This window comes from Corvus hawaiiensis, chromosome 1 (assembly GCF_020740725.1).
Source record: "Corvus hawaiiensis isolate bCorHaw1 chromosome 1, bCorHaw1.pri.cur, whole genome shotgun sequence".
Classification (NCBI taxonomy): Eukaryota; Metazoa; Chordata; class Aves; order Passeriformes; family Corvidae; genus Corvus; species Corvus hawaiiensis.
Genome location: NC_063213.1, coordinates 65,046,402 through 65,071,794, shown reverse-complemented (window position 1 = coordinate 65,071,794; position 25,393 = coordinate 65,046,402). Strand labels below are relative to the sequence as shown.

General features: G+C 42.4%; 1 protein-coding gene across 1 annotated transcript in view; it reads left to right on the top strand.

Moving 5' to 3' along the window:
- ATXN1 (ataxin 1) overlaps nucleotides 1-25,393 on the top strand; it is a 343,650-nt gene that overhangs the window by 27,720 nt on the left and 290,537 nt on the right. The window contains exon 3 of the mRNA XM_048308538.1: nucleotides 22,042-22,164. The gene's annotated coding sequence lies outside the window, so the exon portion shown is untranslated. The remainder of the gene's footprint in view (nucleotides 1-22,041; nucleotides 22,165-25,393) is intronic.

The window sequence follows — 25,393 nt, the reverse complement described above, 5'->3', positions numbered from 1 at the left end:
TTAGTTCCCCCTTTCTGGGTGTGAATTCAAGCCATCCCAGGTGTGCAACATCTTCCTCTTCTCTGCTCCTCTGTCCTCACAGCCCATTATGCTTCGCTTCCCTTCTGAACACCCCTCTTTACCCTCGTCGGGAGTTCGCACTCGGCACAGCGCGGGCTCGAAGGTGTTTTCCCCTTCCCCTCCGCCGTGGTTTGGGGAGGGGGGGGCCGTCCATGGGACCGTTTGCTCTTTGACCACCTCCTCCTCCTCCTCCTCCTCGCCAGGGCCGCGCCGGCTTAGTGCCGCTGCTGGCGGCCGGTGTTGGGTTTGTGCTGGGAGTCACTGCGGCGTTCCCGCTTCAGCCGCTCCGGCCCCGCTCGCCCCCAGTCGCGGGGCGGGTCGCGGGCTGTGGCGCTTGGGCGATGTCCTCTGCGGCCACCGCGCTTGTGCCGACAGCGCCTGCCCCGTTCCGTGCCCTGTCTCGCGCTACCCCTCGTGCAGGTGCGCGTGCCCTGTCTCGCGCCCTGTCACGTGCCTGCCTCCGCAACTACCCGTCCCCTGTCGCGTGCCCGGGCCTCGTGCCCGTCACGTGGTGACTCTCGCGCAAGTGCGCATGCCCTGTCGCGTGGCCGAAGCTCGCGTGTTGTCTCGCGGCCGGATCTCGTGGCCGGTCTTGACCCATGTCTCGTGCCCTGTCACGTGCTATGTCTCGCTCAGGTGCGCGTGCCTTGTCACGTGCCTGGGCTCGTGCTGGTGCTCGTGCCCTTTTGCGCGCCGAGTCTCGCGCGCGATCCTGCCGGTGCCGGTCACGGCCTCCAGGGGGCGCGCAGCTCCCGCCGCCCACCCAGAGCTTCGCCGCGTGCCACAGGTCGCGGCTCTGAGGGGCTCAGGGAGCTCCCGGCACGGCAGCGGACACATCCAGTGCAATCTCCTGCGTGTAATTCTAGATGAAGGTTCATTCAACCCCCCCCAGTTTCTGTAGTTTTAAAAGCTGTTTTAACCTTTTCCCTACGCCCTTGACACGGTAGCGGGGAGCAGCGCCCCGTGTGCTATTCCCTGTTGGTCGGTTGCCCCGCGGCCCCCCTGCGCCGCTGCTCGCGGCGATCCGCTCGGGCCGGGGCACGGGGGACAGATGCCGGCGGCAGGGAGCGGAACGGGCGGGTTCCGGGCCGGGGCGCGGGCCCCCAGGGGCTGATGTGCCGCCGCAGCTGGGCCGCGCGAGAGGCCGGATCGCTGGATGGGGGCAATAAGGAGCCGGGCGGTAATTGCCTGTTTGACGTTTCCGAGATGCGAAGCGCGGCTGAACGGCAAGCCTGGAGTGCCCGTCAGGAGGTCATCCTGTACGTCACCAGCTTTTAGGCAGGATCTGCACTTAACCTCTCTTAACAGATGAGTTTCTAACTTAAGCTCCTCCAACGAGGAGGATACCACGATCCCCTGGCTTCTATTGTGTAATATACCTACAGCTGGAAAGGCTCTCCTCCTAATATTTAACTCAATCCTCTCTACTGAAAATTGCATTCACGGTAGTATGTGTGCAAAGGGTCACATACAATCTGTTAGTATCTGAAAGCCCAACTTTTTACACTTTGGAAATCTATTATCATATTTCATCTCTTTTTTCTTCGACTAAACAAACAAGTGTTTTAACCTTTCCTACTCATTAATGTTTTCCTAAACCTTTCAGTCTTTCTGGCTTTCCCTGTATTCTCTCCTATTTAGCCACGTGTTCTGTAATTTACCACACGAAAGTGAATGCAAGTACTATGTAGTTGCCAACGTAACATGTAGTGATCACATCTACTCTGAGTGCCTGCAGTGTGCATTTATGAAATCTCTGGGAGCATTTCTACATTTATTGTAGCGCAGGGGGTTTTTTCTAGGCTGGAATCCTTACAGCAGTGTTTTGTATTGTAGGAAAAAATAGCTGAGCTTTTATCCCTAGGTAAAGCCTTTTCCTCAATCACCTGATTTCGAGTAACTAGCTAATAAAATTAAAGTGAATTTGTATCCTCCATGTGCCATGAAGCATTGCTTAGGGCTTGGACGAGGCTGTTTCTGTTTAATTAGTCTCTAGCAGCATGTTAAAAAGGGAATTCTGAAATTTTTTTTTTTGGTCCTGCATTAATAAAAGTTTCAGCAAGATTTCTCAAAGCGAAGGTTATAGCATCACATAACTTTGATGTGCTTGTTTCTTTGGAATTCACTTTGCTTGTAAGCAATGTGAGCCTTGGGTCCGATTGGGTTCCTCCTGGTTGTTCCCCCACTGTCCAGATTGAGGATTCAAAATACCTCTTAGAGATCCTTCAGTCGATTCCATTGATCATGTCTCTCACAAAGCAAAAGCATCCATGTGCTGTGAGGGGAATTAAATTCCCTCAGTCAGGGTTGGTGGATGTCAAGTTGGCATGTTTGCCTTGAAGATCTATCTTGTCTTGCACAGTGAGGACGTTAATTGGGTTGTAACTGGACTTTAGGGTGCTCTGACAAGTGACTTCTGCTCTTCTAGGGCAGAACAAGCAGCCTGTGTAAATCTGTAATTGCTGAGAAGGGGAGGCTGACAGCTACAAATGATCTGCCACTTGGTTCCTCCTGCTCTTGGCTGCCCTGCATGCTCGTTCTCTGGCAGAGCCCCTTGATCCCTGGGAGCTCTTAAGGCTGTGCAGTGGGGAAGGACATTGGCACTAGACTGTGCTGAAGCCAGAGGGGATGGGAATACAAAATGCATCTGCCTCTTCAGCCTCCCAGTCTGGGTTAAACTTTTCCTGGGGGCAGTTAAAAATGTGCTTTCTGGTCTGTCCCTTGAGTGTATAATGGAATTTCCCCCCAGTTCTGTGGCTGTGAGAGCGCTGCAGCAGGTGCAGCACAAAGCAATGCGCACCATCAGCCACGTGTTGCCTCCATGTGCACAAAAGGGATCACACGTGAACATGCACACAGCCCTTAACTGTGCTTTCTCTGTGGGTCCCCTGCTGGTATTTTGTGCTGCTTTGGCCACCTCTACCATCCCTCTGGCACTGGGCCTGGGCTGGTTATGCCCAGGAGTGCACTGGCAGCATCTCTGATCACTCTGTGTCCAGGATGCTCTTTGGACTGCTGGTGGTTGATGTACAGAGTTAAGGTACTTGCCCTAAAGCGGGTTGGATGTGTCTCTGTATTTTTCTGGGAATTTTGTTTAGCATGTCCTTTTACTACATGCCAAGCCTTTCCTTGATGTTTGTAGCATCCCAGATGTTTGGATGATTTTTTTTTCCTGTGGCATATTGCTGTGTAACCCAGCAGGCACAACGCTTGATCTTCCTCTGCAGCTTAAAAAAAGTCTCTTGTCTTTGTAGACCTTCAGAGTAGCGACACATCTGCCTGTTATATTCTCTCACTGCTTATACCTTGTGCTTTGCTTTGGGTTGCAGTATCTCATTTTAGCAAGTATAGATGCTGCAATGGGGAAATGGCTTGTTACTATCCATGGATTTTATTCTGGCACTGCAGCTGGTTGGTTTGGTTATGTTTTTTTTTTACTTAAGGAAAAGGGCTGGAATTTGCCCTTTAAAGGTGCTGCTTCAGAGCAGCAGTGCTGTGCAGGGGAAGAGTGGGGATGAAAGAACAAAGAGAAATGGATGCTTGACAGTTCCCAAAGAGAGTTGTTTCAAGCTCATTTTTTACCTGAATGTGTTCCTCAACCACAACATTTTAGGAAGTAATCCAGAGAGACAGGAAAGATTAAAAAAACCAAAACAAAACATATATGGGGGTGCGGGGGGGTGTGTGGGTGTGTGTCCTGAGGCTCCATTTTTCCTGTTAGCTCTCTAAAGCATGAACTCTAAAACTCAGTTTGTTCAAATTAATGGAAATCTGCAAACCACATTGGGTCATAGAATGGTTTGTGTTGGAAGGGGACCTAAAAGATCATCTCATTCCAGCCCCCCTGCTGTGGACAGGGACGCCTCTCACTAGACCAGGTTGCTCCATGCCCCATCCAGCCTGGCCTTGAACACTGCCAGGGATGGGGCATCCACAGCTTCTCTGGGCAACCTGTTCTGGTGCCTCACCACCCTCACAGTAAAGAATTATGTGATTAAGTAAAGGTATGAGACCTTGTACAGTTTTTAAGCTAACTAATTATATAAAATATGGTGTTGGAATTAATACATTGTGAATACAGCAACAAAATCTCTTTGAGTAGTTTCAGAGAAAATCCTCAACTTTACCAATCCTGTACAGATTCTTGGTGATCATAATTAACCACTTAGAATGCTTTCCAAATAATTGAATGAACTATGTAGCATGTTTTTTCCTCAAAGTGCAACTTTCCCCTCTGATCTGTGTGGGAACCACATAACAGAATAAAGTACCTTACATGATCTTCTCGTTTGAGATGACAGTGAAACACAGAAAAATTCTCTGCTTGTTTCACCACAGAATGCACTTGAAGCACAGAGCTGCTTAGTGGATGACAGACTGAAAGATGTCTACTGAAGAGAAATTATTTGACTATATGTGTGTCTATGTACATTGCTAATTTTGAGATTAAGTAGCTGGGTTGTGATGATGAACAGTTGTTGGCTACAGTTGTATGTGGTCAGCTTGTGATTTTTGCACAAAAATATGGACAGCATGAAATGTACCTGTTGTTATTACTTTTTTCAAAGGTAGTGTCTAATTAGCAGACTTAATTATTTTGCGTCTATTGAAAGCAACAATAAGGCTTCCAATATATTGCCTTTGAGGTTTTTTCAGTAGTCATTACAGTGTTTCCTGGCATTCATCAACACTTCTAAATTACTGGGAAGAGTGTAATTAATCATTCACTTCCTTATGCTTCCTACTAGACAAACACAGATTATTGCAGGCAAGTTGAAGTAAGTAATTTCAGATTTTCAAAACATGCTGCAGCTAGTGGATTCTTGGGGTAAGCACCACTTTAAACACTCTTATCGACAGATTACAGCACAAAAGGTAGCTCAGTGCCTGACTGTAACAGGGTTTGATGACAAACTGTTTATGAGTTGTCTTTGAGGAAGGATTTCTCTGTCACTAAGTCAATAAAAATTCAGGGAAGAAGTTTATGGAATTCATTTTCAGTCTAGCCCAAGTACATCTCAAAGCAACTTGAGAAAATAGAGTTCAAGTGTTAGAAGCCTCAAATTCTGAGCCAAACCTTGTCAGCTGACAGTTTTTTCATTGGGATTAATTTAGGTTTGCTGTATTAAATCAGAAGTCATATACATAAAAGTTCTGTTTAGGCCAAAAAGGAAAAGTAAACCAAGTAGACAAGTTCAGACCACAAATATCAGAGTTTTTATCTTTATTCTGCAAATATGGAACATTTGGAAAGCATTGCGTAAACGGAACTTATGCCAAGTTTTCTGAAATAGTTACCATCTGATTTGTCTGCATGATATTTACTTGGTAAAAATGCATATTGCTCTGTTTCTGGAAGTGAGAGCTTACCCAGGAACTGCAACCTGTAGGGACAGAAAGTATGTTCTTAAGTGGTTTGTCAGCAAAAGTTTAAATCTGCTCCTGTCCCTACCCACCCAAGCTGCTTCACAAACTCACATCACCGCTGGAATGAAAGCACTCGTGGCACTCGGAGAACAGCGGCCAAATGTGTTTAACGTGCTGCCCCGTGAGGCGGGGAGGGAACAAGCTGGCCAAGAACGAGTACAAGTACGTAGCCCAATTTCTTCTGAAAGAATGAAACAATCCTTTTATGTCCTTGTAGGAAAGTAACAGCTTTCTGTTCTCCCTCTGCAGGCTCTTTTTCTAGAAAACCGTTCTTCAAAAGAGCAGAGTGCAGTGGCATGCTTCAGCCTCCAAGATTCATACTGCTAGATTTAGGAAGTACGACTACTTTTGAATTATTGCTTAGATGAATGATAATAATAAAAGCTCACTAGCTTAAAGGAAAAAAAAAAGGACTTTTGAGCATTGTCATATAACTAATGATAACAATGATTATTATGTTTATCTTGCCAGTTTTAACCTCATCATCAATTCCCACATTTCACCCTAGATTCCGGTCTCTAAGAAATCCATGCTAAAATGAGCATTTGTTTCAGCGAAGCTTTCAACTGAATGTAAACCACAAAGGGTTTCTTTTAAGTTGGATATGAGTGGTGGTTTTTTTTTTACTCCTCCCTTCTTCTGAAGGGGAGAAGAGAAGTTCTGGAAGCCTGGTTCCTGGTCTAAAACATTAATAGCATGAAGCCTCTTCAGTGTTTTTGTGTTTAACGCTGTTTTAGAGCCTTTGCTACATAAGGGATTTAGTTGCTGAATACTTACCTAAGACCCGTGTTCCCAGTTAAACATAAGAATTGACCTTACTATGTATGGAGTATATCAACAGCTTTGTTTGTTTATTTTGTTTTTTGTCTGATTAGTCTTGACTTATTAATGCTTATTATACAGTGTGTTTAGGTTTTGGAGGGGTAAAACCTGCCATGGTAATGGAAGTAAAAGCAATCAGATAAAGGAGAGTGTCCTCGCCTGCAGACTGTGGGAAGCATTTGAGCCTGCTTCAGGCTGTGGTGCCTGGACTCCGCTTGTTGAAGGCGCTTGGCCAGAGACCGTCTCACACCTGCGCTGTGAAGGCTACAAAGGCTCGCCGGGGGAGTGACAGGACATGTAGGTGCTTCGTTTAGTCCTGTTACAGCTATAGCCCAAGTACATTATTTTTATTCACCTTCCCCTTTAGAGTTAAATCTTGTTCCTTTATATACCTGGTAGTAAAGGACCTTAAGTGTTTTAAGTACTGCAAGAGTCCTAGAAGTAGATCCGAGTAGATTTCCATATGAGGGAATTACAAGGAGTGGGTCCTGTGGGCTTTTAGAAAGGGAAAGGAAAGAAGGGGGGGATGTAATTACCACACTGGCAATGATTGCAGTCCCTGGAGGAATGACTATTGTGTGAGGACTGCCTATCGGATAAAGTGAGTTTGTACTCTGTTTGTAGTGGCAAATTCTATGCTTGGCTCATTATGATACCTCAGTCTGAGTTAATTATAGTTTGGGATTGGGGGTGAGGAGAAAGACAGGAATGAAAGCCTCTCTCAGAAAACCTAATCCAAAGGAAAGCAGAGTGCAATTCAGTACCTTTTCTTCTGTCTGACACTTCAGCTGCTGAGAGCGCCGCACCCTTATTCAGACAGACAGTGCCGTCTGTGGAAGGTCCTGTCGTAAGAACCATGTGAAGCAGCCTATTGTTGGGTGCTGCTCTGAGCTGGGTACGCTTCAGGGTTATAAATACTACTGAGATGTTCCAGCATTACTTATTTTCAGATCACTCTCATATTGATGCATTCCCTTGCATGTTTTCTGTTTGTGACCTATTTTTGATGCATTTCACATCTGCTTTAGCAGCTCTTTGACAACCAGAAAACAGGGCTGTTTACTGAGTTCACAGCTGCTGCTAATATCCGTGTAACTAGCCAGAACTGACTGTTTTCTTGCTTAGCTCATCCTGTTGAATGAACCTCTCCGCAGGGTTTGTTACAAGTTTGTTTCAACTGGAATGCTATCAAAAGTTTCCACACATTTATGAAATTCTCATACTTCAGCCTTCCTAGAAACCCAGAAACATATGCACCCTCACTAATTCCAGTAACTTTCTGTTTCCCATGGTTTAACTACATCAGCTTTTCACAGATAGTGAAAACAGCCTGTATAAATGGGATGAAATTCCTGCTGTCATTTGTTAACACTAGTGCTACTGACAGCTTTGCACTTGAATGGGGTCTTTAAGGACATGAGTCTTCTCATCTAGTTTAAGGACACTTACCTATCGCTTCATATTGCAGTGTTTCATTATGGTAGCTCAATTACCTTATTTTTCACATAGTTTTTTTGTATACAGATGATGTTTGAAGAGGGGTAGGAATGTAAATTAATCCTGCAGCATTTCCTCGGATCACCTTTCGCGAGTGGCTTGCTCACGGTGCATCATCTCTCAATGAGGCTGCATCCTGTAAGGCTGAATTCCTACCTGTGCCATCATCTGAGTGTTCATGAGTGGTTTGGTACTCTTGCAGTTCATTGTGCTATGGATTAGTTACCTTCAGGACACTTGTTCCCACCAAAGAAAGAGATTATTGGATCTTTGTGGTTTAGGTGCAAGAAGTCACAGGTGTGTGAGGTCTGAACAGTTTGCTTTTGTTGTTGTTTGGTTTGTGCTTAGGCATTGATTAAACACACAATATTACCAGCAGTCGGTGTGTGTGCTTCTGGAAGTGAACAGAGGTCCCAGTCTCCATGAAGCAATTAAGGTGGGGATACACTTCTTCAATTCCAGCTGTTTGAGCCTTTCCTGATTTTAAAATACTGTTCAGAGCTGTTATTGATCATCTCCCAAGTGTTCACGTTTTTAATAATTGTGTTTCCTAAGCCACATCGTGGATCTCAACTTTCAAGCCTTTCTGTATCCTCGTGGGGTAAATGTTACCAGGTTAGCTGTGATCTGAATTACAGATGTGGATACAGAGGCACAAAGGGTATAAAAGATCTGCCAAAGTCATTTCAGTGCATCAGAGACAAAATTAGGCAAAAAGATTTCTGACTCCCACCTGTGTCCTACTCTTCCAAGCAATTTTCATGCTTCATTCAATTTTGGAGCTTTTGCTGTCACGGTATCTCACAGGTAGCTTTCATTTCTTAATGGTTTTGAAGATTGATTTTCACCACTCCCACCCCCGGTTCATTTCCAGTTGTTAATGAAGTATATATTGAATTTTCTTTGGTCCATTGTGAAGCTCCTGATGGTGACTCTGAAGTATTTTCAGATCCCTACGTGCTTGTTCTTAGACAATGACAGAAAATGTGGTGACGAGCCTCTACTCTCATTTTACCAGCTACAGCCAACAGGAGATACAAGACCATTTGTTTGGGCTCCTCGTAGATGGACTAAGATATTTAATTGCTGATAGGCTTTTCAGTGTGCGTTGTTCCACTTCAGATGACCAGTGTTGTGGGGTAGCTTAAAAATATTTCTTGTGGTAGTTAACTAAACTTGGAAACTACTTGTTTGTAGTGTTGTGACAATGACAAGGTGACTGCCTATCATAAGAGCTCATAAACCAGTTTTTGGTACCTAAAAGTTGTTGTCCACTGATGTTAAAGGAAACCTAGATGCACAGCAACCTTCTCTGAACCTCTGTTTCTTTCACCTGTCTCAGATAGTCACTCTGGGAAGGGAAATCTTGGTTTTCTGAGATATCTGCTTGTTTTGATTTGTTCTAAGGGGAGCCTGGGTGAGTAGCTGATACTAAGTACTTAGACTTGAGATGGCTAAATCTGTCCAACCAAAATCCCACCTTAGTTTGAGGCAAAACGTAATAGTGGTGGCATAAATGGATTGAGAGTGGGCATTGTGCACTTGAAAGTGGGCAGTGAAGTGCCTTCTGTTATTTTACACAAGTCTCAGCATTGCTTTGCTGCACTGGGAGGTAGGGACTACCAGAAATTAATCCAGTCAACACAGCTGTTTGTGGAGGTCATGGTAAGAACACAACTCGTTGACTCATAGATTCCTTGCCAAAACATAACCTCTTCTACATCTGTGAGTCTCCTCCAATCTTTCTGCATCAAACCTCATCTTTGTTCCTTTAGCTTTTTTTTGCTCTCTGTGAATTCATTCATCTGGAGAGACGGCAGGTATTCATCAAGGCAGCTCTCTGCTTCCTACCCAGGTGATTCTGATGAACCCTTAGCACCCTTCCATATAGACAGGAAAATTTCTTTCTAGGGCTTTGCCGATGTATCATTTTCCAGCTGCAGTAGGGCAGTGTATGGATTGGTAAGCTGACACCTGTGGACTTGACCTGTATAGGCTCATTAGGTCCCTGGGAGGTTCCTGGAGAGGACTGTGGAACAGTGCAGGCAGAACAAATGCTAAAATACAGCAAACATATTCCTCCATGGAGAAATTCATCCAGTTGCAAAGTAGCTCAGGTGAAAAGAGACCACTGGAAATAGTCCACACCCGGTGCTCAGGTACCTTGTCCAGTCACGTTCTGTGTATCTTCAAAGATGGAGACTCCACACCCTCTCTGGGCAACCTGTGCCAGTGTCCAATCATGCCAGCAGTAAAAGTTTTATCTATAAAGGGCATTTAAATGGAGTTCCCTGTATTTCAAACTGTGCCCACCGCGATTCGAAAGGAAGAGGCAGTTGTGTAGGTGGGTTTTAGCAGAGTCAGGAGAAAGGAAACAAAGCATTAGACTGTGGTAAAACAGGGGATTTGGTAGCAAAAATGACGAATTTCCACGGCACAGTGCAAATCAGCACATTCTAAAGATTGGAAGAGGGAAATCCTTCCAGCACCAACTGAGATAGATGAGGTAGTTCACACCTTTCAGAATTACAGTTTGAGGCAGCCTGAAACACGATGGAGAGTGAGCTATGTCAGCATATGCTTGGAGCATGTTCTCAATTTTATCTGTACATGTGAGCACAAGAAAATTCTCCTGTTTTTCAGAGCCGAGCAGGATTTCTCTAGCACAATTCTGTGGCAGTGGGCAAATTCCACAGGAAAGCTTTACAGCCACAGAACATATAAAGTCTGGAACATGGATAAACTGGTTAGGATAAAATAGAAACCAGCAAAACCCTCTGCCAAAATCTGAAGTGAAATGAATAGAGGTTCAAAAAAAGTTCATTCAGTATGCCTGGCTCCTTGTTTCCATAATTTAGGAATAATTACATTTTTGTCAGTAACATTGTTTTTAAATGTCAATAGAAACCAGACAAGTATATTTGTAAACCCAGCCCTGTCACATTGAATATATTAGGTTTTCCAGTACCAGCCTCTTTTAAGTAAGAGGCTGAGGAAACATTAAAAGCTCTGTAACTCTCAAGTGTTAGGAAGCTATTGAAAGAGCTTGTTAGGCCTTATGACAAGCAGGTTGAAATATGGGCCTGGAGCTTTGTGAAGGAGCTGGAAAGCTGTGGTTGAAGAGAGGACAGTGTCCAAGAGTTTGTAGACCAGATGATTTGTGCAAAGGGGATATTGGAAGGTTCAAGGCAAAATACACAAATGGGGCTACCCACAGGGACAGTGTTAAACTGAGACCAAAGTGCTTCCCTAGCTTGGTTTCTAAACATCAGTTAGTCTGTCTAACCAAAGAAGGCATTTTCAGTTAAAGTTTCTTCCTGCCCACACTCTGGCCAAGGAGCCATTTTCTGTTACCTAATTGACTACATTTGTTCTGATCCAACTTCCCTTAGCCTTTTACTTAGTGAGACTGTGGGTCTTTCTACTAATCCAGAACAGCACATGATTCTCTTCTGACAGTCCTAGATGGGTTTAGTTAACTCTGTCCTTCCCTCCTGGTTCCGTTCTTATCCCTCTGCTTTGGTATTGTGCTTAAATAGGCCACCTTCTTTACACCTATCATTCATTATCTGGAGAAGCTTTTTGGTTCTGTCATCTTCTACTAGACCAGCTTGGGTTCCTAGGAAATTTAAGTTAGCCTCTGGCAAGATAGATCCTACTAACAAAACATATATTTTCCATGTTCTTGGATCCATTGCCATGGCACAAGCAACAAGAAAAAATAAATGAATAAAGGTTGTTCCTAGCATTTATAGTTTTGAATGCAAATTTGAAGATGTGAGCTGAGCACAGTGATAACTTATGTGACTTGCAGGCCTCTTTGAGCTATAACTTGGAGGTGTGTACCTAGTCTTGTTCATATCACCATGGGATTGAGAGCTCCCCAGGAATATTCTTTTTAAAAAAACCCTTGATCTTCAATGAAGATGCATAGTAAAGAAAATGTAACTCTACAGAGACAGCTTGTAAGAATCACTGCATCCATTTCATGGGGTTTAATTGTATGTAATTCATAGTCCTGTCAAAATGTAACTGAGCTAAAGTTATCTGCCACTTTAAAACTAGGTTCTAGAGGCCCTGAGCATAGGTATCATCATTAGGCTATGTCAGCTCAAGAATGAGTTCCTCGAAAAGTGGATCAGGAAGCTGTTACAGCTAAGCAGTTGTTATGGCTGTTGACGGCTAGCTAGAGAATATTACATTACACTAACTCAATTTTTTCCCAAAGGATAGGAATTTTTTACGCTTATTTCCTTTTTTACAGATATGACAGATCTGGCATATGTAAAACAGAAGAGAATAGGGAAGCAGGAACATTTAAAAAAAAACCCAGTGGTTTGAAATCCTAGCTTTCTAATACCTTTTTGAGTTATATATATGTTCTCTCTCTTTTACATAACATAGCTGGTTGGGAAAAAAAATCTTTCCAGTTAAGGTTGTAATCTGCCAGTATTTGTTGCTGAACTTTCCAGATCATCCCTTGTCAACCTAAGATTATTTTCCCTAATCCCTGCTGCACCTTAAACACATCACCAGGCATTCACCAAAGAAAGGTTAGTCCCAACTGCCTCTGCAAACACAACATCTCTGAGTCACTACAGACATTCTTCATGTAATCCCATGGTCCCTGAGCAGTTCCAAACAGGCCACTCATTCCAGCCTTACCAACATATTCCTCACTGAGTCAGGAAGGACACAGAGCCTTTGCGTAACCCTGCTGTCATGCAGAAATGTCACTGTCTGTGAACAATACCAGATTACACCAGACAAAACCCAGTCTGAAGAGTGAAGTGAATTTCATCATTAAAAACCAGAACAAAACTAAATGATAACACGCTCTACTCAGAGTACCTGACAGATACTGGGTATATAAACCTACATTCCTCCAAAGTCACATACTTGGGGGTGTATGGAACCATCCTGAGAACAGTGCATGGCCACACCACAAAACAAGGGCAAATTTCTTCACTCCATGTTTATTTATATCACATCTCTTTGGACATTCTCCTCTTACTGAGTGCAGTAGCTGGAACCTGTTCTTCCAGCTTCATTATATGAAGGTAAAAGTCTCAGCTTTAGAAACCAGCATTGCTGGGCTTGAAAAACATTATCTTCTCCCATTTCATGGCTCAGGAATTCATACTCTGCTACTCACCAGCTCACTGACTTTCCTGTAGCTGAAGTTTTGTTACGGTAAGTTGAAGAATTCTGTGAAAATCTAGAATTATCTCTTCTTTTTCACATTATGTATTTTCTAGGGCTTCTTTATTTTACCGGAGGGATAATGAAGTAATCTCTGAAGAGCATCTTATTTGCTGATTGTGTTGTAATCATCATATGCCTAATACAAAGTGTGGATTCCTCATCTTAATAATATTCTCCTGGAGGGGAGGCTGGAGTCAGGGAAAACTCCCGTGTAGCTAACCTTGGCAGTATTCAGTGTGTCTAGCAGATGCCAAGTGCAATGTTCTGGAATAAATCATTGCTAGCTAAATCTTAGGTAATATAACAAGTTAAATATATGAATGTGTTATTTTAGCAAATGCATGCTGTCAGCTCTAATCCTGGGTTTCCAGCCTCTAAAAATGCAGGTGGTGCATATTAGTGATGAAGTGAACAGTTTGAGGAGGAAGGAATTTAAAAGTATCCTAAATTCAAATTACTTGATGTAGAAAGTTGAAACGCTTATATCCATGGGAAAATTTTCCTTTTTCCTTTTTTTTTGTAAACCACTCAAGTGCAGATACACTTCCTCTTTTACTACCACTTGTTTGTGGGGAGCAGGAGGTTTTGGAAATTTGAGAAAATAACTTGTAATTCTGTAGAACTTTCACTAGCTCTGTTTGGGCTGTAATTTTCAGCCTGAAAGACATAGATATAAAGAAAACACTACCAGGAAATAATGTTGCTTAGATTAATTGATGTTGCTGCACATGTTTAAGTCAATTACTCAGAGGAAACACAAAAATTCTTAACTGTTTATGGTACCTAAAACCAGTATAAATAAAGCACTGCTCTCCAAAACTTAGAGAATTTTTTATCTTAGGAGGATTAAGTGACTTCACTTATTTTCTTTAAAGAAAACAAAACTAGTATTCTGTCTCTTTTCTAATCTTTTTCAGCATAAATTTTTTTCTTTATAAAAAGAAAATGAATGAACACAGTTGATACTAAAGATTAAAGTATCTTTCTACATTTGCTGAGCAGTAATTTGTTTATTTTTCACACTGATAAATTTTGAAGTAAAATTATTAATCTGTCCACTTTCTATTATTAGGTATATTCAACAGTAAAAAATGTAGTGGAAAGAACTTAAGAAAGGCTCATGGGGGCAGATGGGAGAAAAAATTAAGTGAACTTTAAGGTCAGTGTCATAAAGTTACCAACCTAACCTGATTATTATCTGCCCTCTGGAGAGGGGAGAATCTTACACAACTGCATTAAAGTTGAGAAAAATGAGAAGCTGAAGAGGAAATTGTATTACTCACTGAGGTAGATTATGTTGTACAGTTAACAAATGATGGCTAGTTAGATTCCTTAAAAAAAAAGCACTGAAGTCATGTAACTGAACAAAGAAAAGGTAACTATAAAAATCTTGCACCTTAGCTGTGAAAGTGAGGTGAATATCCCTTAGTATACACCTGGCTTCTCTTTTGTAGGCAGCCAAAGGCTTTCCACTAAGAGGAATACATTGTTCACAGGTTTGGAAAGGTCCATTCTGTATCCCAACAGTCATCTTTTTATGATGGCATGGCAAAATCTAGATAGTGTCCTGTTTTCACTGACTGCAGCTTCACTTTCCTGAGCCACCAAGGTTATTTCTAGGTGGAGGTGCATTTCCGCAAAGAGAAATTGTGAGGGAACTGAAGAGCAGATGTCTCTCGTATGTACCCTGCATCATCCATGTGAGCTGCAGGGCTGTGTCAGTCAGGGGAGAAGAGCACTAGGGATGGTGTGACTCTGTCTTACTGGCTGGTGGCTCAGCCTGTGCCTTCCCTGCTGTCAGGCAGTATGTAGACTTTTGGATAGGGGTGATGGGGTGCTGAGCGCTGAGTGTTGGAAAATGGAAGAATCAAGGGAACGCACCTTCACCTGACCTTCGTCATGATGACTAAGGACAAAGGGATCGCACTCTTTGATTTTTCTGTGGTAATGGGCTTTTTAATCTTGAGTGGCCTACCTGTATGTGAAGCCTCTATCCTTGTACTTTATTCAGAAAGCACAAGATGTTTTTTGATTGATTCAAACTGAAGTGCTCACATTGAAAACATTTCCAGAGTTACACAGTCTAGAAGAAATACAAAATTAAAGTCCTTCAGTGTAGAAGTATACATGAAACGATGGATATTTCTGTAGCTTTGAAAACCGGGTTGTCCTTCAACTCCTACTTCAAATTCATTTTGGGAAACTTTTTCAGTAAATGAACACTGTTAAAACTCAGTCTCTTTTCTGGGTAGAAGGGCCAGCAACATTTTTACGAGCTGTCTCACAGATGAAATGTGCTTATTAACAGCACTTAAGTTGCTTGCCTGTTGCAAAGTAAAATTAGGTGCCTTTAATCAAACAATTTTTCATGCACTAAATGCCCTATTTTGACTTTTATCTATGCCTGGACTTCAAATGCAGAATTGTACAAGGTGCTAATTTTGGCACATTTAGTTGAGAAATAGCATGTACATTTCTGATATGTACATTAAATTTTATGTCTATTATTTAGTGTATATATTTTCCTTAGTTATTAGAGGGGCAGGCAAGAGATATCCTGGACTCAGTAACATGGGTGCTAATGCTCTGATTGGGTGCACTGACAGAGTAATAATACTGTTGTATTTCTTGAAAGTGTTTTTGGTGCAGAGTACTTGAAAATAAATGGAATAGAAATATTACTGTACAAGACACCATAATCTTTTAGCTAAGCCTGATATAAAGAGAAATGAGTTGTTTGCTGCACTGCTTTGAAATGCAAGAACTTAAAATAGAGGCATTGGTTTATTCTGCCTTTTGTTACACTCAGAGCTTTGGAAATGTGCAGAGCAGGGAACACAGACTTATTTTTTTCCCCTCTTTTAACAACCGAGGGTTTAGAGTGGCTGCTGGCGCAGGAGGAAATGCTATTAGATAGATACAAGAAAAGCCAATATTCCGTGTTATTCGTGCAGACAACTAACATTTGAAACTTGCACGAACTGCTTCCACTTAAAAGCTGTCAGTCACATTGGTTATAAAAAGCCCAGAGCACTCAGGGACTGTCAATCAGTTCTTAGGAGAAAGAGCTGACATCTTAACATTTACTTTGCCAGTATTTACCAGATGCAGAGAACCAAAGGGTGAAAATTCAAATGAAAACACACATTCTCGCTGATCATATAATACAAGGGAAACATTTAGATCAGTTACTGTAGCTGCTCACCTAGGAGCCTCCAATCCCGAGAAGGTTTTTCTCTCTTGCTCTATGAATAGATCTGTTGCAGGCTGGCTCCGCCGTGTTGCAGGGAAAAGGCTTTTGCAGACACTGTCTGCGGAGGGCTGTCACGTCAGGTGAAGAAACAGTTTAACTCTGGCCCATTAAGTCTAGAGGAGTAGCATGAAATGTGCAGAGGACTTGGAAAGGGCACATAAAGGGCATCTACCTTGCTTTTTTTCTTATGGTAATAGGTATGTGGGTGTTGTAATTATCAGGCTGATGACATGTTCTCGTGCAAGAAGGGGATTGGCAAGGAAAGGAAGAGGAGGAACCAGTTAATTCAAATACGTCTTCTGATCTTTTTCTGTATGTTTCTAGATCTAGTTATCCCTGGATTACCCTGATGTTTTAGATACTGATCCTGGTGCTTCAGTGGGCCTGCAGCTGTGCGTAGCACTGTAAATTCAGCAGCTGTGACCTCTGGTCAGAACCACTGTTGTTGTCACAGAGCAGGAGGTATAGGTGCAGCTGTGAGCAAGGTGCAGAGCTGGTGTTCACGTATTGCAAGCTTATACACGTGCTGCTCTACTGAAGGTAAAAGGAGTGTTGTCCCTGAGGGTGCCTCCAGCAGTTCACTGGACCTGAGTGCCCAATATTGCATTCCCACAGCTGCATGCATCTGAAGGCATCCATGGGACTCTTAGTCCATCTTTGACCAGACTGCCAGTCTAAGTTGGCATGGCCAAACACGGCAACTATGGAAATGTTCAGAACCCTGCTTTAAATAAAGTCATTCATGTGGGTGCCTTTTTACCAGAGTTTTCTGGAAGCAAGCACCTTCCAGTGTTTATGTCTCTTGGAGTGGTGCAGCCAACATCTGCAGTGAGTTGTTCACCAATGATCCCAGAGGTTTTGTTCATGTGTGCATCCAAATGTTAAGTCTCACAATCCTAATGCAGCCTTTGGTTCTGTGGAGTCTTCCACATCTTCCATGTGGAATTCCTCCTGCCATTTGGAGCAGAATTTTGCCCCAGATCAAACCTCTAGATAAGGTTTTTGGAAAACTATTGTTTTCCAAACTGTAGATACTTATGTATAAACAACTAGAACCAAAGTCATGTTCTCATTCAGTTTCCATTGTAGTCAATGGAAGTTAAATCAACTTATTATGGAATCAGTAAGTTTATGGAATCAAGTGATTTGGTTTACCTTGGAGTAGACACATCTCCGCTGTCAGCAGAATAGTCCTATAAACTTCATTGACTATATTGAGTAGATCTCCTTTGACGGTAGTAGGAATTCATACGCTTATTGCATATTAAGTGCCTTAATCTTGAACCAAATCCCACCCTTGCAGCCAGCTGCTTAAGTGACTCTGCCAATTTGGAGGACTTCCCTACTGGGATTATAGCCTTGTCTTGAAATTTGTGTTCCCACAAACATGGAGCTGCCATATTTTCTTTCATAGCAGGGCTGTCTGACATGATACACACTTTAACCTTTCAGTTGTCTTTAACTTGCATGCAGACAGCCCTACAGCTGTGGCAGCCCAAAGCCCACTGTGGCTAAGCAGACCAAGTATTTACCAGTTACTCCAGATCTTTCTCTGTGTATTTGTGTGTCAGGTTTATATATTAACCAGTGGTATGAAGAATACCAATTCAGGTTATAGAATATGGGTAAACTAATTACATGACAATTAACAAGGTCTTGCTGCTGTAAGTGTGTATAGGTGCAAGGAAACTATGTTATCTGTCACAGATTACTGTAGGGTTCAGGTAGTACAATAAGATCAAACAATGTGTTTGGGGACTTGATCGGAGATAAAAGCTTCCTCTTTTCCCCTTGGAAAGGGGGAAAAACTGGAGCAGTATACACCACTGCTTGTGACCTTTAGTTACCAAGGGAAAAAGCATTTTCCCATTGTTCCTTACATGTCTGTCTGTTTATACATGGGCCAGGCCTGTATTCTCTAGTGCTTTATTTTTGTGTTAGGAAGTTGTTTCTTCCCCTTGGGAGACTCTTCATCCTCCTTTTGAGGGTAAATAATGAATGCTATTCACCATAACAATAAGTCTAGAAAAGTAACAGAAAACAAAATGTCCCTGTATACATTTTGAATAGCTAAAAGTTGATTACATCAATGCTCTGTTAATCATCTTCAGATTTTAATGCCAGAAACCAGAAGGCTGTGATTTGTATGAACCAGAGGTTGGGACTAAGACAAAGATCAATAGGTTAATGTAAGAAAATGTAGGCTGAATGTGTCTTGAGTAATTTCCTAATAGAAGTAACCACTGGTATGCAGAACAGACTACTGTGGTCCACAGAGGATGTAAAATAAAATGTGTATTTTTTTTTTATTTCTCAAAATACTACAGAAGTTATATGTGAAAAATACAGAGCAGAAGAAAGAACTTGTGTTATATCCTCATGTCCTCTGTGTCCTGTGGTCCATGTCCTAGGGGTCCTTTATTGTACAACATCTAAGATACAGAGCACATGGGGTCAGGAAAACAGTTAATGAACTCCTGTATGTACTGGTTATCCCTTTGCTCCCCTCCTCTGATGATGCAGAAAGTCAGAAAACGCTTGATGATGTAACCTGGAGCTCTACCAGACAAAGAGGAGATTGTAACAGAGAGAGTCTAGGACTTGCCTTCCTGGGCAAGATATGGCATTCCCAGAAGTGCCAATTCCTTGTCTGCAGATCATGAGCTGGAGACCTGTTCCCGTGCTGTGCAAGTTACTGCTACTGGCTGAATGCCAGCCTGTAGTATGGGGGATCCCCTTGTGAGATTTCTTCCAAGAACTAAATATAAATTCCATTAATTCACTCTTACCTGAGAACATTGGAGTTAACTAGTTATGTGCATTAACTTTTAAAAATCCAGTCTGAGGTAGTTCAAAGAGCTCTTAACAGTGAAATAAAAATAAAGTCCTCTTCACCTCAAATGTAGTGGTTTTAGGGTAAACTTCAGGTATTGAATCATCCCTTCCTTTGCAAAAGTGAATGATTCTAAATTGTTGGAGCAGTTTCCCTCTTTTCATCTAGTGATCATAGCAGCATACAAGAGGAATTCCATTAATATTATCCAGGTGAAGGAAAATAGGAACTGACCTAAAGTAATGTAATGTTGGGTAAATCATTGGCTAACAAGGCAGCATGTACTTAAGACTGCTTCTTTCTCTGAACAACATCCAGAATTTTAGACATAACCTTAAAGATAAGGAAATGGCTTCTGAAATGGTTGTTTTACTGGATGCTTGTTGAGAATGAACAGAGTTTTACACCTTTTGGAAGTCCCTTTTACTTAAAGCAGCTGTGACTGTCAGTCATTGGCAATGCTCATAATGTTTTGGGAAAACTGATTATAATTCTTACATGTGCAGATATTAAAAGGAGGCAGAGTTTTCCCTGCTGTCAAAAGCTAATTTTGTTTTAAAGTGACAAATAAAATGAAATTCTAATACATGTGGGAATTTGAGAAAACCAAACATATTATTAAAAAATCGTCGGAAAAAGACACAAGGCAAATGTGAGTATTCCATTTGCAAATTTCAAATTACTTCTTAGACTGTTGCAGTAAAACAAAGTTAGTATTGCTAATGTAAAGGTATGACATGTTATGAGCTTGGCTTTTAAAAAAGTTGTGGTAATTTCTTGTTTGTTTTATGTTGCCTTTTGATTTCTCCACTTTTTTTTAATCTCTGGACTTCACACTTTCAAGTTTTTTCCACAACAGCAAGGCCTATGTATTTTATAAGAATTATATATGTATGTATATATTTGGTAAAATATATGATTATTGGAAAACTAAATGACTTGAGGAAAAGGGCCTTCAAGAGAAACATCAAATGCTCTGAGATTCATAATAAAGTCTTAGGAGCTGGCAGCATAAAATGAGGGAGTATTTGCAAAGGCTCTATAGCAGTGAATAGAGAGAAGGCCTCTGGGACAGTTAGGTTGGGCTTCTGTTCTGGATGACCTTGTTCTCCATTGGGGTCACTTCTCCACTGCCTGTAGAAAGAAACATGGTCTCACCAGGCTGGAGATGGCTTTTGTGAACAGCTCTTAAAGGGAACATGAAAGGAGACTTTTAATGTAACAAGCTGCACTTCTAATCCCACGCGTCTGTAGTGATCTCAGGATACATGAGGGCTGTAATTCTGTCCTGAATGAGATGTGCTGGTCCAGCCTACTAGAGAGCTAACACCTACCGTGTGCATAGATCTGTACTGAATAGTTGCTGCTGGATACCTGCCGGAGTTTGGGAAAGGGTGATAAACATGTTTGTGACAGCCCGTTTGATACACTGTGACACTAATAGCTGGAAAGAGTGCTCCGTAGGTAGGGAACCGCTGTGCGGAATTAGTCAGTCACCAATCTGCTCACAGCGCCGTACCAGGAGTAGGCTGCGAATTTGAGCCAGACAGTTGGTGCTTTCCTGTAGGCATCCAGACAAGCCCGTTCCGAGATGACATTTGCTATGCTACAGATATGTCATGGATCATTTTTCACAGCCCTGTTGAAGTGGCTTATTTATTATCATCTGTTCTGGTGTTACATCCTGGACAAGGGAGAACTGTTTACCACAGTGCCAGGAATTACTTGTTACTGCAATCTGATTCCAGGAGAAGGCTTAGGATAAGGCTCATTGCTTTCCTCAAGGCTGCCGCTGCCACTGCTACTGCAAGGCACTCCAGACTGAACCACTGAGTCAAATCCCAGGAGTTACAGCTGGAGTTAGTGGTTTGATATTTAAGTGAATGACCTCTAAGTGAAGAAGTACTGGATTCGTCATCATTCCACTTGCCTCAGCTTTGGAAATCAAATACCAAAACTGTTGCCAGCAGAAAAATTTGACCTTGGGGGTAGGCAGCTCTGTCCACTCAAGATTTGCTGAAGTCAAATTATCAAGAGCAGTGATTCTCAGCTATGCTTCACAGATTGCTAGCGGCTTGCAAAGCCATGCTGCCTTAAAAGGTTGGTGTTACAAGGCAGTGTGATAGCCCAGAGTGCATTCAGAAAGTTGACAGTGATCCATGAACAGGATGCCAAGGAATTGCTGCCATTACTGTGCTAGAGCATGGGGAGTTTTCAGTGTTGCTTTTCACAGGGAGAGGAGCTAATGACTTTCAGAAATGGTAACAGGACATGGTGGTTGTGTTTTCTAGACTTAGTGTGTTATTCTTACAATTTTCTTTCCTTGCCCTGTCTCAGAATAACACTTGCTACTGTTAAATACTGTAAAAACACTTCTCTAGGCAAGTCACTCACTTTTCTCTGGGTCTGCTTGTCCAGTTTGATTTGTGGTGCTCTCCTAGAATATTATTTCCCAAAATTTCTACCATTATGGTTAATTAATTCATTGGCTAATACCTGTCATCCAAGATGACTCTGTTGTTATTAGGAAGGAATCAGATTGATCTTCATGGAAAGGAGGCTAGTGCAAATGGCAGTTACCGTGGGTAAAAGTGCGCTGCTGTATGTGCTGCAGGAAATCCCACTGAATCTACTGGAGAACACTTACATTCAGTGCACAGGTTTTAAAGCGACCCAGCATAAGAACGCCTTTTCTTCCAGTTGTTGTTATTGTTGTCTGTATGAGGGTAGGACTGGGAGACTCCAAACAATAACATGGCCCCATTGCACCAGGTGTTGGTGACCATTGAAAGAGTGTTATGATGGAAACAGCAGATAAAAGCAGTCATCTTCAGTCTGCAGCTGGAAGGTAGGATAGATGGTTTGCCTGAGACAGCATGGAGGTGAACCCACCCCTGTTTTCCTTAAGTACAGAGATTGAGCCATTTCCTTCTTCCTGTTACAGCCCAGCCTAGGACTGGAACAACACAAGATGGGACCTGCTGGGGAGGAAGCTTCCCATGACTTGCCTGCTGGCTTCCAACTGGTGAAATGAAGGGCCAGCAACCCACGTGATTAAGGACAGAAGGTGAGCAGCCTGCCTGGGGGAGTTTGTGTTCTTAGGAGTCCTTAGGTCAGACCAGGAGAGGGTGCCTGTTTGCCCCAGCAGCTGAGCACCTGCTGGGGTGTGACAGCACAAGTTCCCCCAGTTCACAGTTAGGAGAAGCTGCGTGCCTGGGACTGGCTTCCCTGCTTTCACAGGAGACATCAGTGATGCCCTGACCAGCAAGGTGGCTTTCAGGGCAAGTGGGGGTGCAGTCTGTTGTGTCAGGAGAGGGCTCATAAAGCTTTTTTTTAAACATCGTCACATCTTGGTTATCTGTTGGCAATAACAGGTTTTCCTGTCAGAACAGTCAATGCAGAGGTAGAAACAATAATTCAGCTAACTAGCTAGAATAAATGATCTGGGGCCTGTGGCAATGCAGTGGTATAAAGTGTTAAAAAATGGGCTGAAGACAACTTCTGAAGAAGTGTTGTCATTTACTGAGAAATTTACTTTGCCAGCTAGTGTAAGTCCAAATATTAAACTTGTTAAGATTTTTATTTTTTTTAAAGCAACTGTAGCATGAAGGAAAAAATTATAGATGTTGAGACTTTGTTCTTTTTTTAAAATGGAGCCTTGTTACTGAGCCAGAACATGAAAAGTGTCTAGAAAGAGAACGCAAACAAATTAATCTATTCTAATCCAATAGAATACAAAAGTAGGCATAAAACAATGGCTGAACAAAATGAACTCAGATTTATAATTCTTTTACTATAATGTAGCAGTAGTCAGTAACAAAGGAAATTCATTTTGCGTTGTTCACTTTGTGATGTTTGTTAGATTGGCAATGTCCTGTGAAAATGCTGTACCTCAGACAGCAGAATACAGCTTTTTCTAGGATATATATATAAATATTCTTATTTTTTGTGTGCTTCTAAAAAGGGAAAATTAAGACGTGCTATACTGTACTCCTAGTTCTAACCTGCTATTTCAGATGTTTTAATTTGCCAGACACAAGTGAGGACTCATTCAAAGATTTAATATGTGCTGCCCCCATCGTTCGTGATAAACATGCATTCTTGCCTGCTAGTCAGAGAATTGCAGTGCTTAGGTGGTGTGTATATGTCAGTCTGGTTTGGTGCTTCAGGTTATTTTTCACTGTTGCTGAGGTTAACTGGTGAATCAGAGTGATTCTGTGCTTACAGCTATATAACCAGAAGCATAAGTTGGCCCGTAAATAGTTGTTAATAGAGCAGGAACATGTTTATATATTTTTGTTAGACCTGCCTCCTAGTGAAAAAAGTCATTATGCATTAGGACAGATTGTATTAATTGTTTATCTCTCCTTCCACATGGTGAAACCAATCTTTCATGAACTCACAGAATGTTTCAATCAAATTTGACAGTGGCCTAGGCTTTATTTAAGTGTCTTAAGTTCTCAAAAGCAGGTGGTCAGGTAGAAGGGAGAAGGCAGCAAGAAGGTTTCCAGGCTGCAGGACTCAGAACTTGGATCCTATCAGACCTCTGAGTGCCCACGGTGGAAGGAAGCCCTGAGATGCAGGTGCTCGTGGAATCTGCTGCTCACAGAACTACTTGTCTGTAAGGAAGACAAAAAGTGCTTACCAGTCCTGATAAATTCTGCTTCTGCTCATGATTCTAAATACTTTTACATTTTAAAAATATCTGCTGCTTTTGGTTAGAGGGAGAGAGAAAGAACACTTAGGACTTTGCACACACCAGTGCTATGGTTTTGTAAATGTCTGCGCTAACAATAGCAGTGTGCTATCCACAATGGGAAGTCCCCATTCCTGGCCTTCCCTCTGCTGCTTTCCACCACCCCTGTCCTGGCTGCACCAAACTGTTTTCATATGAACTCTGGCTCTCAACACCTTTCCAACCTCTTCTTTTTATTTGGGCTCATTTTTCTGCAGATTAGCGAGTTGAACCAGCACACAGAGATAGGAATCAGTGTCCTTACTACACACTTCCAATTTCACAGAGTCTGTTCCCAGTCCCCAGCATGGTAAGACATGTGAATGTCTTAATTCAGACCCCTCTGCTGGCCTAGGAATGGGAAGCAGAAACAACCTAGTTGGGATATTGTAAGGTCTGGTTTTGCAGCTATGTCTCACAGTTAGTTTGAACAGAATCCAGCTGAACAGGAACTCTGAGGGTGTTTTCTTCTCTACCTCCTCATTCTTTAGCAATGATTGCTATAACCTGCAGCACTGGTGGAAATTACTCAGGTCCTCCAATGGCCTCAGAAAGGGGACAGGGATTAACTGAAGCACTAACAGCTGAAATGGCTACTCCACCAAGCAGAAACAGTAAGAGACATAGAAAGTGACCTTGGTTTCTGTGTGCTCTGTCTCACAGCTTAAAAAGCATCTCAGTGCTGGTTGTAAGATGCTGAAGTAAGTAACAGTGCTATCTGCTGTGACCTCACAGGGGTTCTCAAACAAAACCTGAATGTACACATTTTGCTATTTGTGTGATGTCTGCATGCATGATAGTTGTCTTGGCAAAGCAGAGAATGCTTTCTTTAAATCTGTTACTTTTGAATTCATTTTTCAACTAATTGCCTTTGTGCAGCAAATTGCAGTACCTTTCTCTTGTATTCAGGGAGCAATATACTGCTTGTGGCTAATTTTAACATCTCTGTTCCCGTGCACAGAAAGCTGAAAGATTCTGCTTTCTTGGCAGAAAACAGCAGCAACTTCAAATCCTGTTAAATTGAGTCAGTAGAGTGATTTCTATTGCAATGGGAGAAGCATTCGGAGGTAGCAATTGTACCAAGCTCACACCTAAGGCAAAGAAAAAAGACTGGCTACTAAAAGATCCTGACTGAGATATTTTCAAAAGTGCCTTAATCTCCTGGGTGTCCAGCAAACACTGGGCATCTGCAAGTGAGGTCTTGACATGTGGAGCTCATTATAGCTTTGGGATGGGATGAAATTAAGTCTAGAGCTGCCGTTCAGCCCTTCAGCTCTATATGTAGGGATGCCGAACCCATGGTCTGGGTGCCATATCTGCTGTCTGTACACAGCCTCCTGCTGTGTTTTTTGAGGGTCTCATAGGTCTGTCAGTGTCACCTTATGAGGAATTCTCTTGGTCCCAGTGACCCAACTACGGCAAGTGGCTTGTTTTGCAGCACCAGCCTTACCACCCAGTTTCCCACCCACCCTACCATCTTTCCAAGAGTGTGCCCACCATGTAGTTCACAGGCAAAAAAGCTACAGTATCAACTGCAAGGACGTTTTAAGTAAACACTTAG